Source organism: Idiotropiscis lumnitzeri, chromosome 11 (genome assembly GCF_059441095.1).
Source record: "Idiotropiscis lumnitzeri isolate Australia: NSW breed Sydney's pygmy pipehorse chromosome 11, RoL_Ilum_1.0, whole genome shotgun sequence".
Classification (NCBI taxonomy): domain Eukaryota; kingdom Metazoa; phylum Chordata; class Actinopteri; order Syngnathiformes; family Syngnathidae; genus Idiotropiscis; species Idiotropiscis lumnitzeri.
The window spans coordinates 15,983,427-15,997,306 of record NC_142401.1 but is presented as its reverse complement, the minus strand read 5'-3'; the positions used below and the strand labels follow the sequence as shown (position 1 = coordinate 15,997,306).

At 42.5% G+C, this 13,880-nt stretch overlaps 1 protein-coding gene across 1 annotated transcript in view; it reads right to left on the bottom strand.

The window, feature by feature from the left end:
• The window catches only part of LOC148327688 (plexin-A2-like), a 117,233-nt gene extending 104,419 nt beyond the window's left edge, over positions 1-12,814 (bottom strand). The window contains exon 1 of the mRNA XM_088308482.1: positions 12,638-12,814. The gene's annotated coding sequence lies outside the window, so the exon portion shown is untranslated. The remainder of the gene's footprint in view (positions 1-12,637) is intronic.
• Positions 12,815-13,880: the final 1,066 nt, after the last annotated feature.

The following is a 13,880-nucleotide window of genomic DNA, read 5'->3' as shown; positions in this document are numbered from 1 at the left end:
ATGATTACAAGGCGGCCGGGCACAAAACAGCCACTTTTCGCTCGCAGCAGTGCTTGTTTTTAACTTTTCAAGATGGACCGCCAACGAAAGGTCTCGCTGTGTGCCGAGTTATCCTCTCGCCTCTCACTTCTCTGCCACAGTGAGCACACAAGACAAAAACTCATAAGTCATGATTAGATTTTATTAACCAGCAGGTGAAGAACGCTAACATTAGTAGAGCCGCTGTGTACTTTTTAAGACAATTGAAAGCACAGTTGTGCATTGTAATGTATTTTAAAGGCGACATGATGCACATTTTTCATAATTTGGTTCCCGAGTGTTGATAATAACATGCATATGATGCGCTTTTGGCAAAATAGCCCAAGGAATTGAAGAATTGTAGCACTTCATGAAAAAATATCTGTTTGTCTCATTACCGTGAGCAATTATATACCCTGCCTCTCAAACTGCTAGGCTAATGGCAATTAAGGATTTCATTACCATGGCGACCAATTGTGGAACTGTGGGACTGAATAGGAAAACCAGCATTTTATACAGGGCCCAATGTGAGCATCCGACAAGACAATGACAGCATTTTCATTTGTGGAGGCGGCACATCACACTCTTCACTGTGTGTATGTGGCACACATACTTCTCCAAGCTAGGCAGGGTGAAGCTCCAAAGTCACTTTCAAGGGACTACAAACAGCACTGTTTGAAAGTTTATTTTGTAGCGGCACCATCATTCAGAAACAACCGTATCCCCCCCAGGTGCAAGCCCAAACAGAGTTATGATGTCATTTTCACTCACCAACAGAGGGCGGTATTAGTTGAAATAGCTGCTCCCATGAGAAGGATTGATCTGTTTAAGTCTCTTCCCACAAATGCAAGATTAATCAAGATAAGGTGTTTAAACTAGTGGGTACATCCAACATATTCTTGCAAAGAATGCATTTTTACGTTGAGTTGGCCTTTTATCAGCGAGTCCAGTACTGTTATGTTTATCGGAAATGTCTGCAGTAGCTCCGGAAAATGACAGAAGAACACACCACAAAAGCCGACGAAGACGCCAACTACTCCGGACCATCTGCACATGCGTGAGAAGTAGTATCCTTCCATGGCATCGACAGCGTAGCCTTTGACGGTGATGTCGAACAACGGCGGTCTTTTGTGTATGAGAGTGATTACTTTGTTTTCGCGCTCTTCTGTCCATCCATAGAGATGTGAAAATGAGCATAAGTTCTTGTCCAGGGCACTGTTTGCCAGTTGACAACCAATCAGAGTGATCATTTGTCTCAACGGCTTGACCCGATTCTACATGTTGAATTGGACGAACACGTCCCCCAGACATCTGACATTACTACGTCGCGTTATCAGGACACCTGCGAACTTAAAACTAAAATTATGAATAATGCACATTATATCAACTTTAAGTGGAAATGGAGGGGTTGCCTTTGCAAAGTGGGTCTTACAAAACTCGGGCATAGCCCAGGCTGGGCTGCATTATGGATTATTTCTGCCGGGTTTTGCTGTACATCAACATGTGATGCGTGTGTGTGCGTGTGTGGGGGTGTGCATGTGTGTGTGTGTGTGCGTGACGTAGCGGTTGTACACGTTACACATGAATGAGCTGGGATGCCGCCAGCCGCAACACAACTTGACTTCCAAATGAATAAATGAAGTCAATTAGTGGGTCTGTTTACAATGTTACGGAGACAGAAGTAGGTCAAACGTGGCCAAGGCGGGCGTAGTGGAAGAACTGCATGGGCTGGTACCTTCCCATGCCGACGTCGGGAAAATTAGGGCGCAGAAACAGCGTCTTTATGAACGCTGACTTTTGGAGCAAATGTCATATTGGATCAATGCGAGAGAGGCGGGTCTATTAGGAAAAGTGTCGTTTTTGTGATGAGCAGTCCACGCCGTTTTATCGCCATGGCTGCAGCCCAGGGCCACACACACACGTGTGCACAGACACACACACAAACACGCACACGCACGAGCCTCATGGGACATAATGTGTAGTATGAATGCTCACGCTGCAGACACCCCCACAGGTTATATGCACTGTTGCCACACAATGAAATTCATGACATTTGGCCTTTAGTTCATTTCATTATATCAGCATTCAGTCTGCATTGAGGGCAGCAGGGTGTTAAATTTATATTTAATACAGAGCGGTGATTCAATTGTGAAATTAACAGTGTATGAAAACACGTGTCTCTTAATCCTCATTAATTCCTGTCGTGTCGTATGAATCTGTCTGTATGCCTTGTTCTTGTTCCTGTCGGCTTGCTGTGCCGGCAGCCCCTAGCTTGTCAATCAAACGGCCCAGTGGGCATGGCGAGTATATACAAATGTTTTGCTGGCACCAAGAATTCTCCCTAGCAACAAGTAGACAGCCAAGTAAACTCAGGCCGGAGCAATTGAATAATATTGTGGTTGAAAAAAATAATAATAATAAAAATCAAATAAATAAATAAATAAATAAATTTAAAAAATATATTCATATATATTTATATATATTCACCTATAGAAATCCCCTGTTATATCACACTTTAATTACAAAATGGATTTTTCTATTAAACATTTCAAGGCTCTGTACATGCGTAATGAATTCCGACATAAATGCTGGCGTAATTACACAATAGCAACGTGACTCCAAAATTTCAAAATGGCAGTAAAGAATATGAAGAAGGGAACTTTAAATGCCGACTGAAAAAAACACACCCATGACTACAAAGGTTTCTCTCTTAGTGTACTTCATCATTCAGCAGTAGTGAAGTAATGATATCGCGATACTAAACACACACAAACACCACAATATCATTGTCATCATGTCATGATGTTAAAAAACGCATATCTCCGTCAAAACACATTACATTTCAATTAAAGCAAAAAGTGAAATTTACAACCAAGCGCAGCATTTTGAACTATATCGACTATATATACTACATAGATGATACTTTGCGCCGCTGAGCTATTAGGAACACAGGACTGGCCAAGTCTATTTCTTTGTCACTGCTGTTATTATGTACTTTTTCTTTTTCAATAGTATGAGCTTTTTTTTTTTTTTTTTTTTTTTACAATATTAAAAGTTTTCTTCAGTATCGCGATTTTTTTCATATCACTAACCTCCACACACTATTGTGATAATTATTGTTTTGTGAGGTTAATATCGTGATAATAATGTATCGCAATATTTGGATATCGTTACATCCCTATTCAGTAGTAGATCAGGCGTCAAATGACATCACGCACAATGACGTAATGATCTCATCGATGGTATACATGCAGTATTTTCTTCAGTTTATATTCTAATACATTTACAGTGTGTTTTGACATTTTGAAATGCGTTTAAAAATGTGGGAGCGGTATTTCAGGGTTTTATTGATATAAAGAATATAAAACTCTTGTGGAGTTTGGATTGGTCAGGAATTCCTGTGTAGTGACAAATCCAGCGATTTTGCACTTCCCCACTCGGTAAATAGTGAGTGCACAGGTTTCACATTTACGTTGGTCGACTCAGCAGATCGGGCAGGAAAAGTCCTTTTTAACACCCACCACACCACAGGATAATCTTTTAGACAGCCAATAATCAGGTCTTTGCTGACTTAGATCAGAATTTAGACGGCTTGTCAGTTCGAGTTGCACCACTGTTGTAGGTTCACTATAAAGTACACCAAAGAATCACTGAATTAAATATTCTGATTGCGCATAATAGTAACGTGGCTTAAATGTTGTTGTTGTTTTTTTTTGTCCTGTCCAGTACATTTGTTAAGTGCAGTTTAGCTGTGTTTAACTTTTATGTACAGAATATTTGGATTTTTTCTCTTAGAACTGCTTTCAGGCATTTTTCGGTACAATTTTTATTTAACTTACGTGCAATAATGGACTTTCAATGAAAGGGGAGGAGAAAGTGTCCGTATGTGTGTACTCAGATTTTTATGGTTGTGCCCATGACTGATAATGTGGCATGTGTCAGTGTGCGTGTATGTGTGCGCGTGTGTGTGTGTGCGCACATAATTTGGCTCCAGAAAGCAGCATACCTCACCCAAACACCCAACAGCAACAGATTAATGACAAAAAAATGCAATCGGATGTAACGTCGGTCATTGCCTTATAGCTTTGCACGCCTCGATGTGCCGCAGTCATTTTATTTTCTTTTTCCTCTTCTCCGACAAATAAAAGCCGTGATTGCCTTTTCAGCCCCCAGCGGCAGCTTTTTATTGGTCAGCGCAGTCTGTGTGAGCTTCAGGACTCCCCCAGGCCCTCACTACTAATCTCAATGCTAGAGCAGCAGCCAATGTCTGACGGGAGCGGTAAAATGGCACTATGTCATGGCAACGCGCTCGGCTTCTAATAAGCAGAGAAGGCTCGAAGGGAGCCGGGCCGAGGAAAATGTGACACAGGGGGACAATTCCGACACATCGCCACAACAGAGGCGGTAAACCACGCCACCCCTCCCAACTCCTACCCCCCAGCATCGCATGCCATTATCTGCGCCCGCATGCATTATACATGCAGATGCAGGACCGTATCTGAAATTGCTGTTAGGAAAAGGCGGCCAGATGAAGGGCACGGCAGCCACAGTTGGATTAAGCCATGCATGGCCGTGCTCCTCCCATCCCTCTTTCCTGGCTCTGTCTCCGCTCACCCATAAATCTCATTGTCGGTCCTCGCCGGTTAATGGTGACCTCAAGCGGGCTCCTCTCGCTCGCGTTGCATAGGCGATGAGCGACAGGATGGAAAGTCAAAGTGACCTCCAGTTCTGTGATGAAAACCCCAACGAGGCTCTTCTATAATTCAGCAAAGAAGAAGGACGGGGAGGGAGTGCGTTTGTGGTCGCGGTGATGCATCACCTGCTGCATCAGCTACCCAGCATGCCTCATCTTTAATGTTTCTTAAGTGCACGAACGAGAGTGGCAGGGGTGAGCCGTGGATTCTCCGCCACAAAGGGAACTGCGGACAAACCGGCTGCAGCGAATACGCGACGACGGTTTGAAATGTGAACTCTCTCACTCCAGCCTGAAGATGAGCACGACAGCATAAGTCTTTTGAAGTGACAACTTGCTATTAACAGTTTTATTTGGCTCAGGCTCTGGCTTTGAGTTTCTTCCACCCATCCATTTTGTACTGCTTATCCTCATTAGAGTTATTTGTGAGTCGGAGCCTGTCACATTTGACATCAGGCGAAATACAAACCACACCCAGGACTGGTCGCCAATCAGACTTAGGGCACATTCGACCATTTTTTTAAACGAGTATAACACATGATGACAGTAAAACTAAATAAAACCAAACACTGCGCCATGTTCAAGACTGACATGTAAATTCAGGTTACGTTGCTGCTGTAAGAATAGAACCTTATCTTAAGCTGAGGATGATCTGAAACGTGATCTTGCTCTCCAGTCTGAAGACGAGCACTACGGCAGCAGTCCGTTGTACTCATACAATTCCATAATAGCCATTTTTATTAGGCCCAGCCCGCTACTCAGGCTGCAGCTTTGAGATTCCCAACATTTTTTTTTTCTACGCGTTGACAGTCTGCTCTCGTGTTGAACAACGATACATTTCCACCCAGACTGATTCGGTTACGAGCTTGCTGGGCCACGTTGCCTTTGCATGCATAAATCATTGGGACCTGCCGGGGGGAAATCCATTACGTTTGGCAGCGACTGCACCCCAGCGAGGAAAAATAATCAAACTCTGCGCTGTCGTGCATCCCCGTGAAGCCGCGATGCGCATATGTCCATAAATCCATAAATCCCGCGCCGCCGCACGCAAGCATAATCAAAGATCTTTTTCTGAGGAAGCTCCTGAGTGTGTCCTCACTTTTGCCCCCCTTGGCCCGTATGTCTTGGCACGGCCAATAATGCCAAGCTTGGAAATGGCTGGCACCAGTCGTCATGATCATAGAAATTATAATACAAAAGGAACAGCTGCTAACTCGGCTGCTGACGAATCACTATGAAACGTTGCAGAAATACTAATAGTAGATATAAATACTACCAGGATACTTTTGGATACTTCCCAATAATACTGACAGTGACACTACACTCTGCCAACAACACTTACAGTATCGCGATACCTTGCCAAGTGTTATCGTAATTATTTTCCAATGATACCGATATTATTATTACAATATCGACATATTTTTACAAAAATACTGAGTTTCGCAATTACGTTCTCCTATGATTCTGATAGCGTGATACTTTGCTACGATACTGATAGTATCATAATACGTTCCATTGAAACTGATGCTATACCATGATACTAACAATGTTCATATTATCACAATACGTAACCAAGGATGCTGGTAGGATCACAACACATTCCAAACTTTCATTATGATGAACGATACTGACAGCAACATGATAATGACTGTACTGCTGATACTTTGACAATAACACTGATAGTAGTATGCCAGATATTTTGACAATGATACTGAACACTTTGCCAGTGATACCGATAGTGTCACAATACGTTCTCAACCATAATGATATTATATGATGATAATGATACACTTTGCCATCGCAATATCACAATATGTTCCCAATTTGCTGATAGTATCACAATACTTTGGGAATGAATGATGTTATCAAGCCACCCGTTATTACATTATTAGATAAGAACAGTGATGGTGAATTCCTGCTTGCCAAATAGGGAGCCCACTCTCAATCTCACTAATCATCTGCCATTCCTCAAACCATTTTTAACATTTAATCCGCACTGCAAACGCCATCGCATCGGCCATTCATCCAAAGGCTGTGCAAATATGCCGAACAACCCGGATTATCTTCCCCAACAGTCACTCTGGCCATTTCGCCTCAACCCGGATTGTCCCTAATTCCACTCCTGAACTCGTCTCTTTTTTTTAAGTCTCTGCAGTGCTCAGAAATGCTGTGAAGTTGAAGATACTAAGCAACAGTGTCAAACTGCAAGCAATACAAAGCACAGGTGTTCAAAATCAGCAACATTTGTTGGACTGAATTAATAAAACGTTTCACTACAAGCTCTCCCAAGGTGAGAGTGCTCAGGTCTTCTGGGAGCAGACGTCCTGACCAGATTGGCCACTAATGAGGAAAGCGACAATCTATTGTGGTCAGCTGTCAGGGACCTCTCTGTAATCTTTGATGATTTGCATTATGAATGTGGGCCATTGATTTTTGGATGAGACTGAATGTATTAAGATAACCCTATAAAGACACCCTCATTGATCGGACCATTAAGGCTGGAGTTATCTTAGAGTGCCAAAGACAATATTGAACTGAAAGGCAAAGATTTGAAAATGGGTCCAAATCAGATCAATGGTTCAGAAGTTGAATTATTAACGATCTATCTAAACCGTCAAAATATTTAAAAACATACCACTACACCAATTTCCGGGAGTTAATTAGGGTCCCAGGTGAGCTGTAGCCAATCCCAGCTAATTTCGGGCGAGAGAACCCAGCTACTCACGTGACTTGTCACCCCTACATTGCCATCCAAGTTGTTCAATTGCCTTCCCTTTTTATTTTCAAGTATCTGAATGGACTTATCCTTGATCACTGAGTACGTGCAAAGACATATTCAAAAGATGTTTTCAGATAAGATTTTTATTTCATTTCTATTTTTATTGCCAAGAGACATGGCTCATGGCTGCCTTGCTGTCCTGGCACGCTTATTTTTAATTTACGTTCAACCTTTTCCAGAACACACTTTCTAATTGGTTTCATACCCTGCCTCGTGCATAATTATCAAAGGCCTTGTGGTCGGATTGATCCACTCACTACTTGTTATTTATTTCAACCAAATACAATGTCCTCCTAAGTGAAGAGCCCTAAAGTCGAATGGTGATGTTGCGTATTTGTCATGTTTACACACAAAGATGTTTCTGTTTCAATTTATAGAATAGCTATCTTTGATTGATTTCGACCCCAATGTCAGAGTGTCTTTTAATTGTAACCACGTGAAGACAATGAAGGAAACTAGACTCATTCATAAAGTCACTTTTATTTGGCTGGCTACAAGGCTGTCTTTTGAACGTTTCATTGAATTTAAGGTGGATTAATAATTCAGAAGGTTGAAAGTTTGTAAGCCTCTTGATCTAACAAAAAGCTCCTTCATCTCCTCTAGACCTCGTGCAGTGTTGCACAGCTTCGCTGGACTGAAGATAAGCATCATTAAAAGGAGCCATATCCTGGGAAATCGACTTTTTGATTGCTAATATATCAATAGTTTTGTCTAGAGTGCCTATACACCCATTAAGTGTGAAAGTAAATAAGCAACGACTTATTTCATCTACCTATTTCTGAAAATGTGTTTGTGAGTGAGACTTTCTGAGTTTTAACTAATTTGTGATGTCTCAATTCAGCTAATTTACATAATAAACACCAACATGAGTTTCTCCACCCATTACAAGATCAGCTTGGTTGGTTTGAGATTTAGAGTCTTTTTCAAGCAATGGTCAAACTAGACTGCCTAAAATACTATCATGGAGATGCACTATCATCCCCCAGACTTCCCTTGATATCATGTCCATGCCAAAAGGTAAGCAGAGCTGCATTGAGTTTTGCTGGATGCAGATATTAGCGTTAGCTTCTGATACATGATCATTGGAATGGACACAGCGATGAGGGCTTTTTATCTTTGGTGATGTGTCCATGCACCATATTCACCCTGTGTAGTGTATGAAGTGCTGCATCCACAGATGAAAATTCTTTCATAGTGTTTAAGGGCACTCACTTTTTCCTATATTTTGGGCTCTTCTCCAGCACATATGATGATCATTGGGGTATTTTCATAAAACCATGTCACAGATATTTTATGAAGACAATGGAGAGTCATTTTAAATTGTCGGGGGCAGTGCTTGAATGACTTATTCAATGAGTGAACCAGACTATTTTAGAGGAATGTGGCCTTGTTGGGTATAAGTCCTTAAAAAAAGACATTGTTCCAACATGGTTTAGAGAGTCTGGTTCTTTATGTTCATGTTCAGAATAATTGTTAACACGATTTTTCAGGTAAATCCTGCTAAATTGTCATGAAAACTTGTCAGTGACGAAACGGTTGATTAAAGTGGCTGCAGCATTCACCAGATGTCAAGTCTCAATGGCCACGGGACAGCGGGAAACGCAAGATGATGTTATCATGATTATTATTGTTATGATGTAATCACCCAGTGGTGCTTCTGAGCCAGTTGATTCAAAGAAGTCAACTGAAGGACAGTTAATTTCCATAGAGTTCCATGAAAAGCTCGCGAAAACTACCCACCATCAACATTTGCAAGCCTTTAATATCCAAAAACATCACTTTTTAATTAAAGACTTGAATTTGAATGTCGGGCATCTGTTATTCGCTTTTGCTCGTTGTGCTGTATGAAGTTGAAACGTTCGCCGAGGGATGAACTCGAGGCAAGTGTGAAATATATTTTTAAAAAGCAAAAAAAAAAGGATTCTGAAGAAGTGTGCCACCATCCCAACAGCCCAGGGGAGCCACTCCAGGAATTAGCCAGGTCATTGTGCTTTGTTTGTTGTTTTGTCTCTATGATCATATGTTGCTTGTTTTCCAGCTAAAGTTCCTGTGCTGATTATCTGAACAATACGCGACAATTTGGATTCTGTGTTTGACAACGACGTTTTGCCAGAGTGCACTTCTGGTTGCATGCTGAGCATCCCCGAGCGGCCATCTGGCAGGTGAGCCGCACGTTTTCCACACATCGCCTTCCTCTCATTCCCTCCTCTCTCTCATTTTTCTCCACCTCTCAACCTGGCTCCTCTGCTCACATTTATTGTCAACATCTTTTGTTCCCCTCCTTTCCACGCGCGTCTGCCTGCATGTGTGATCTCCCGCGGCGTCAGAAACCCACATCCACTGGTCACATACAATACAACACGGTTACCTTTAGAAAGTTACTAATTAGTTTATTGACACTAAGAATTTTTAATTGCAGGACTGCAGCTTTTGAGTATTTACAGAATCTAATTTTCTACCAATTATCCCATCTTAATTAATAGAGTAATTACATTAAAAAAATATATTTTGCATTTCAAAATGTGCAAGTAATTTGCATACCAAGAATTGGGCCAATTTTGAGAATCCCATTTTCGGATCTAATTGATCTTAGGCCTAAGAATCAGATGTCATGATTATCGTAAGCGATCATCTTGTGTTGTAGGTTTTTTTTGCCCATTCTTTTTCGCGAAGTTTACAAATCTTGGCCAAGTTACTACTCTTTCTTCTTTGTATTTTCCTACAGATTGAATGGGCTGTGGCTCCCAGTCGCCTCCAACAGGTCAGTCGTGGTACTGCAACAGACATCGTTTTTAGGAAGAGACTCACAATTGTTGGTGGTGATATTTTTCTGCGTGGTGTGCTGTTTGGGTGCATCTCACACAACTCACACTCGAAGGGCAGTCAGATCACACAGCATTTTTTTCCTTCAAATGTTTGTGTTGTTTTACATTTTAAAATTCGGTTGAGATGTTAAAAAAATCAGTTTAGTTTACTTCAATGGAGCCTCTCCAGCCCGGAATACAAATGGTAAATGGTACAGTCCTGTCTGTTAAAAAACGTCATCCCACGAACATACCCCACTCCCCTACCACCCCGCCTTCCAACTTTTGTTAACAGGTCAATCTCCTGTATTTTGTGCTATGAAATTAGGCAGGCGTACGTAATGTTACGCTTATACGCCAACACTCTTCCTCCTCCTCCTCCTCCTCACTGGGCTGGAGCCTCCTAACGGTCGTGTTTAATCAGCCTCTCGGTGGGCAACGGGCTCACAGTTTGGGGGAGGTGTGGATGCTCTGGAGGCACGAGCGTGGAGTGGTAGCAGGCGGGGGTCTCTGGGTTTGAGTCGAGTAGAAGTAGCCGCCACTGTGCACTCACACGCCGTATAATTGTGTTACATACACTAATTCGCCTGATGCACGAATGCACTCGCCTGTGCTGCTGACCCACATCACCCCACACACACACAGACAACCCAAACCCCCTCCCCTCCTCACCCATCCTTGTATTTGAATGACTCTTGCATCAATGCCACTGATTGACCCCCAGCGTAATCAGTGGTTTTCCAGATATTGGTTTTGTTTCCCGACCTTCCTAACGGGCAGTTGAGAGAAAGTCTTCACCGGTTGGGGATGGCACAAATAGATGGTTTCAATGACTTCACCCACACACAAGTCGTCTGGCATCACCTCCGGGGTCAGGAGGAAAAAGTCATGCACTCTCACCAGGAGACAGTGTGCTCGGAATCACCAAAAAAAATTTGAGAAGAAATGACTCTAAAATAAAAAGCTTAACCTTAAACAATCCAACAAAAGCTTTTTTTATGCTTCGTTTGACCGCACAAGCTTTGATCTTGATTGGATGCTGTGCATTTATATGCACAACCAGTTACCGTCTTTGGAAAGCGCTCTTTGCAAACTGATGGGTGATTTCCACTTCAGTTCAATACCAATGCTGAATCAAGATGAGAAATTATATAATGTATTCCTGTCTAGTGACTTAGCATTAGTAAGGGCTGGATTTACTCTAAATGCTTCAAGTGACGCAATTCCGATGTTTCTCTCTCAAGTGGCACAAATGGGATATGCGTCGCAGTAGCAGAGAGAGTAAAAAAAATCTGCATGGAATCAAACATCTTCTTCTCCTCCGCCAAAAGGGGGAAGAAACAGTAAAACTCCTTACTTTTGCCAAAAGAAATATTGAAAAAAAAATGTGAATTGACTGTTAGATTACGAGTTGTTTGCTTTAAAAATTCTTTTAATCCTATTTTTTTATCCTCTTGTAAAAATTACCACTTTCATTTCTTTAAAATGACCTAATTATTTTCAATTGATGACTTTTTGAGTCGAAATGATATCCTCACCGAAATATGGATCAAAATTAGATATGTATCAGATATCTGTGCTTGTTGGTTGTTTCACATTTTCCCTCATTGTATAAGCAGTCATATTGATTATGTGCCACTTGATAATAGCCTCTCTAACAAATCTACTACAGGCATTACATCGTACAGGCACTGGGACCTGCAGCGTAAATCTAGCCTACAACCCCGCAGATGAACAGCTCATCCCAAAGCCAACTTCAGCTCCCATTGACATTCCCACTCATTTGAATTCTAAAATTAGCAGGCGACTGATAAAAGTGCAGGCTGCTGCCTTTGCTGCTGAATCTGACGACTTGGCTCCAATGCTCGCCTCCTCTCCAGCACAGGCTCGCGCCCCACTGGACAGGTCTCGGAGGAAGAACAAGAAGAAGAAGAGCAAGAATAGAAGCGGCTCCAACTGGCCGTCCAGATAAGGACAGCCCAGGAGTGACCACGCGCATGCAGGAAGAGAAAGGAGTTTCAAGGGGTACAAATCCCTTCGAAATGGACAATACACGTGCACATGTGCAGCAGATGTTCACCTGTCACTGTTGTACTCTGCGTGTGCATGCATGTGCAGCTTTTTATCTTCATCCCAGTGCTCCCAGTGTGAGTCTATCCCACATGCACAGTGGTGATTAATCAATGCACATTTAGGGGAGGGGGACAAAATCCTCACCCACTAGACAGCATTATTGACTCCACAAACGCTCCAAGCCAATTTGGTGAACACCATCCCACAACCGTTCGGATCCTCAACAAACTTACTACATTTGTTTTTACTTAATTACAGGAGAACACTCACCGAGAAAGGTGACGAGACTTTTGCATGAGGACGTCCGGTCAGGTCAGCGTGCGTGCGTGCGTGGAGACGCTTGGTGGCTTTTACGCGTGGTAGACCGGCAAAGTAGCGTGCGTAGCTGCGTGCATCCTCTCTTCCATCGAGTGACCCTCCCGCCTAGCTGTGGCATTGATCATGTTCCCTCGTAGCCAACATTTAATCCCCCCCCCTCTATCTCGCTCTCTCTCTCTCCCTCGCGCTCTCTCTCTCTCTCTCTCTCTCGCTCTCTCTCTCTCTCTCTCTCTCTCTCTCTCTCTCTCTCTCCCTCTCTCTCTCTCTCTCCCTCTCTGCCTCTCCACGCGCGTACACGCACGCTTCAGTTCGTGCGCGTCTCACGTAGCGCGCACGCCTCCCGTGGCGTCATCCTCTGGCTCTGCTTCCAGGCGTCGCAATGCATTTTTATGGCCGCACGGTTCTCTTTCTGTATGCATGTGTGAGTGCGTGCGTGTTCGTGAAAAATCAAGGTTTAGTGTAGCTTTTATCAATGCACAAGAAATAAAATCACAAGAAGCAATTGCACAAACGTGTTAGTGATTTTTGGACACTTCATTTGGTACACCTACCTATAGTCCATTGCCAATTCCGCATTATACATCCACACACATTATAATGCTCATTTTTATTTGGTGTAAATACAAACTAATATGTATATAGGTGCAGGTACCTAATATTTTGTCTGTCTTGATTGTCAATTATTTCTTTCTCTCTCTCTCTCTCTCTCTGTCTCTCTCTCTCTCTCTCTCTCCCTCTGTCTCTCGCTCTCTTTGTGTAACCTTGACTTTAATTGATTTTTTTTCCCCATATATTTCATACAAGGTTTTTTATATTTAATAATTTACCACAAGCGTTGCTGCTGCACCAGAATTGAAATTCCAGGCGCCGGAGATTGCATTGAAACACTGCCATCTGTAGGCCGATTTGTACCTGCACAGTTGAGTGACGTACAGTAACGATTGCGGGACGTGACCAAAATTTTAAGCACACAGTTCCTTGCAACAGCCATCTTCAATGAAATGTTTGATAATGCATAAACAACACCATTATTAAAGAATATTTGAACGTGCTGTGGGGCAGCATGCAATTGGTTACTAGATCTGCCTCACAGTTTTGAGGTTCTGGGTTCAAATCAGGGTCGATTCTCAGATCAGAAGTTTAGAGAGGTGCTTGACAGTTTTTGGTGCCATAGCGTATCTGATAGGGGGATATT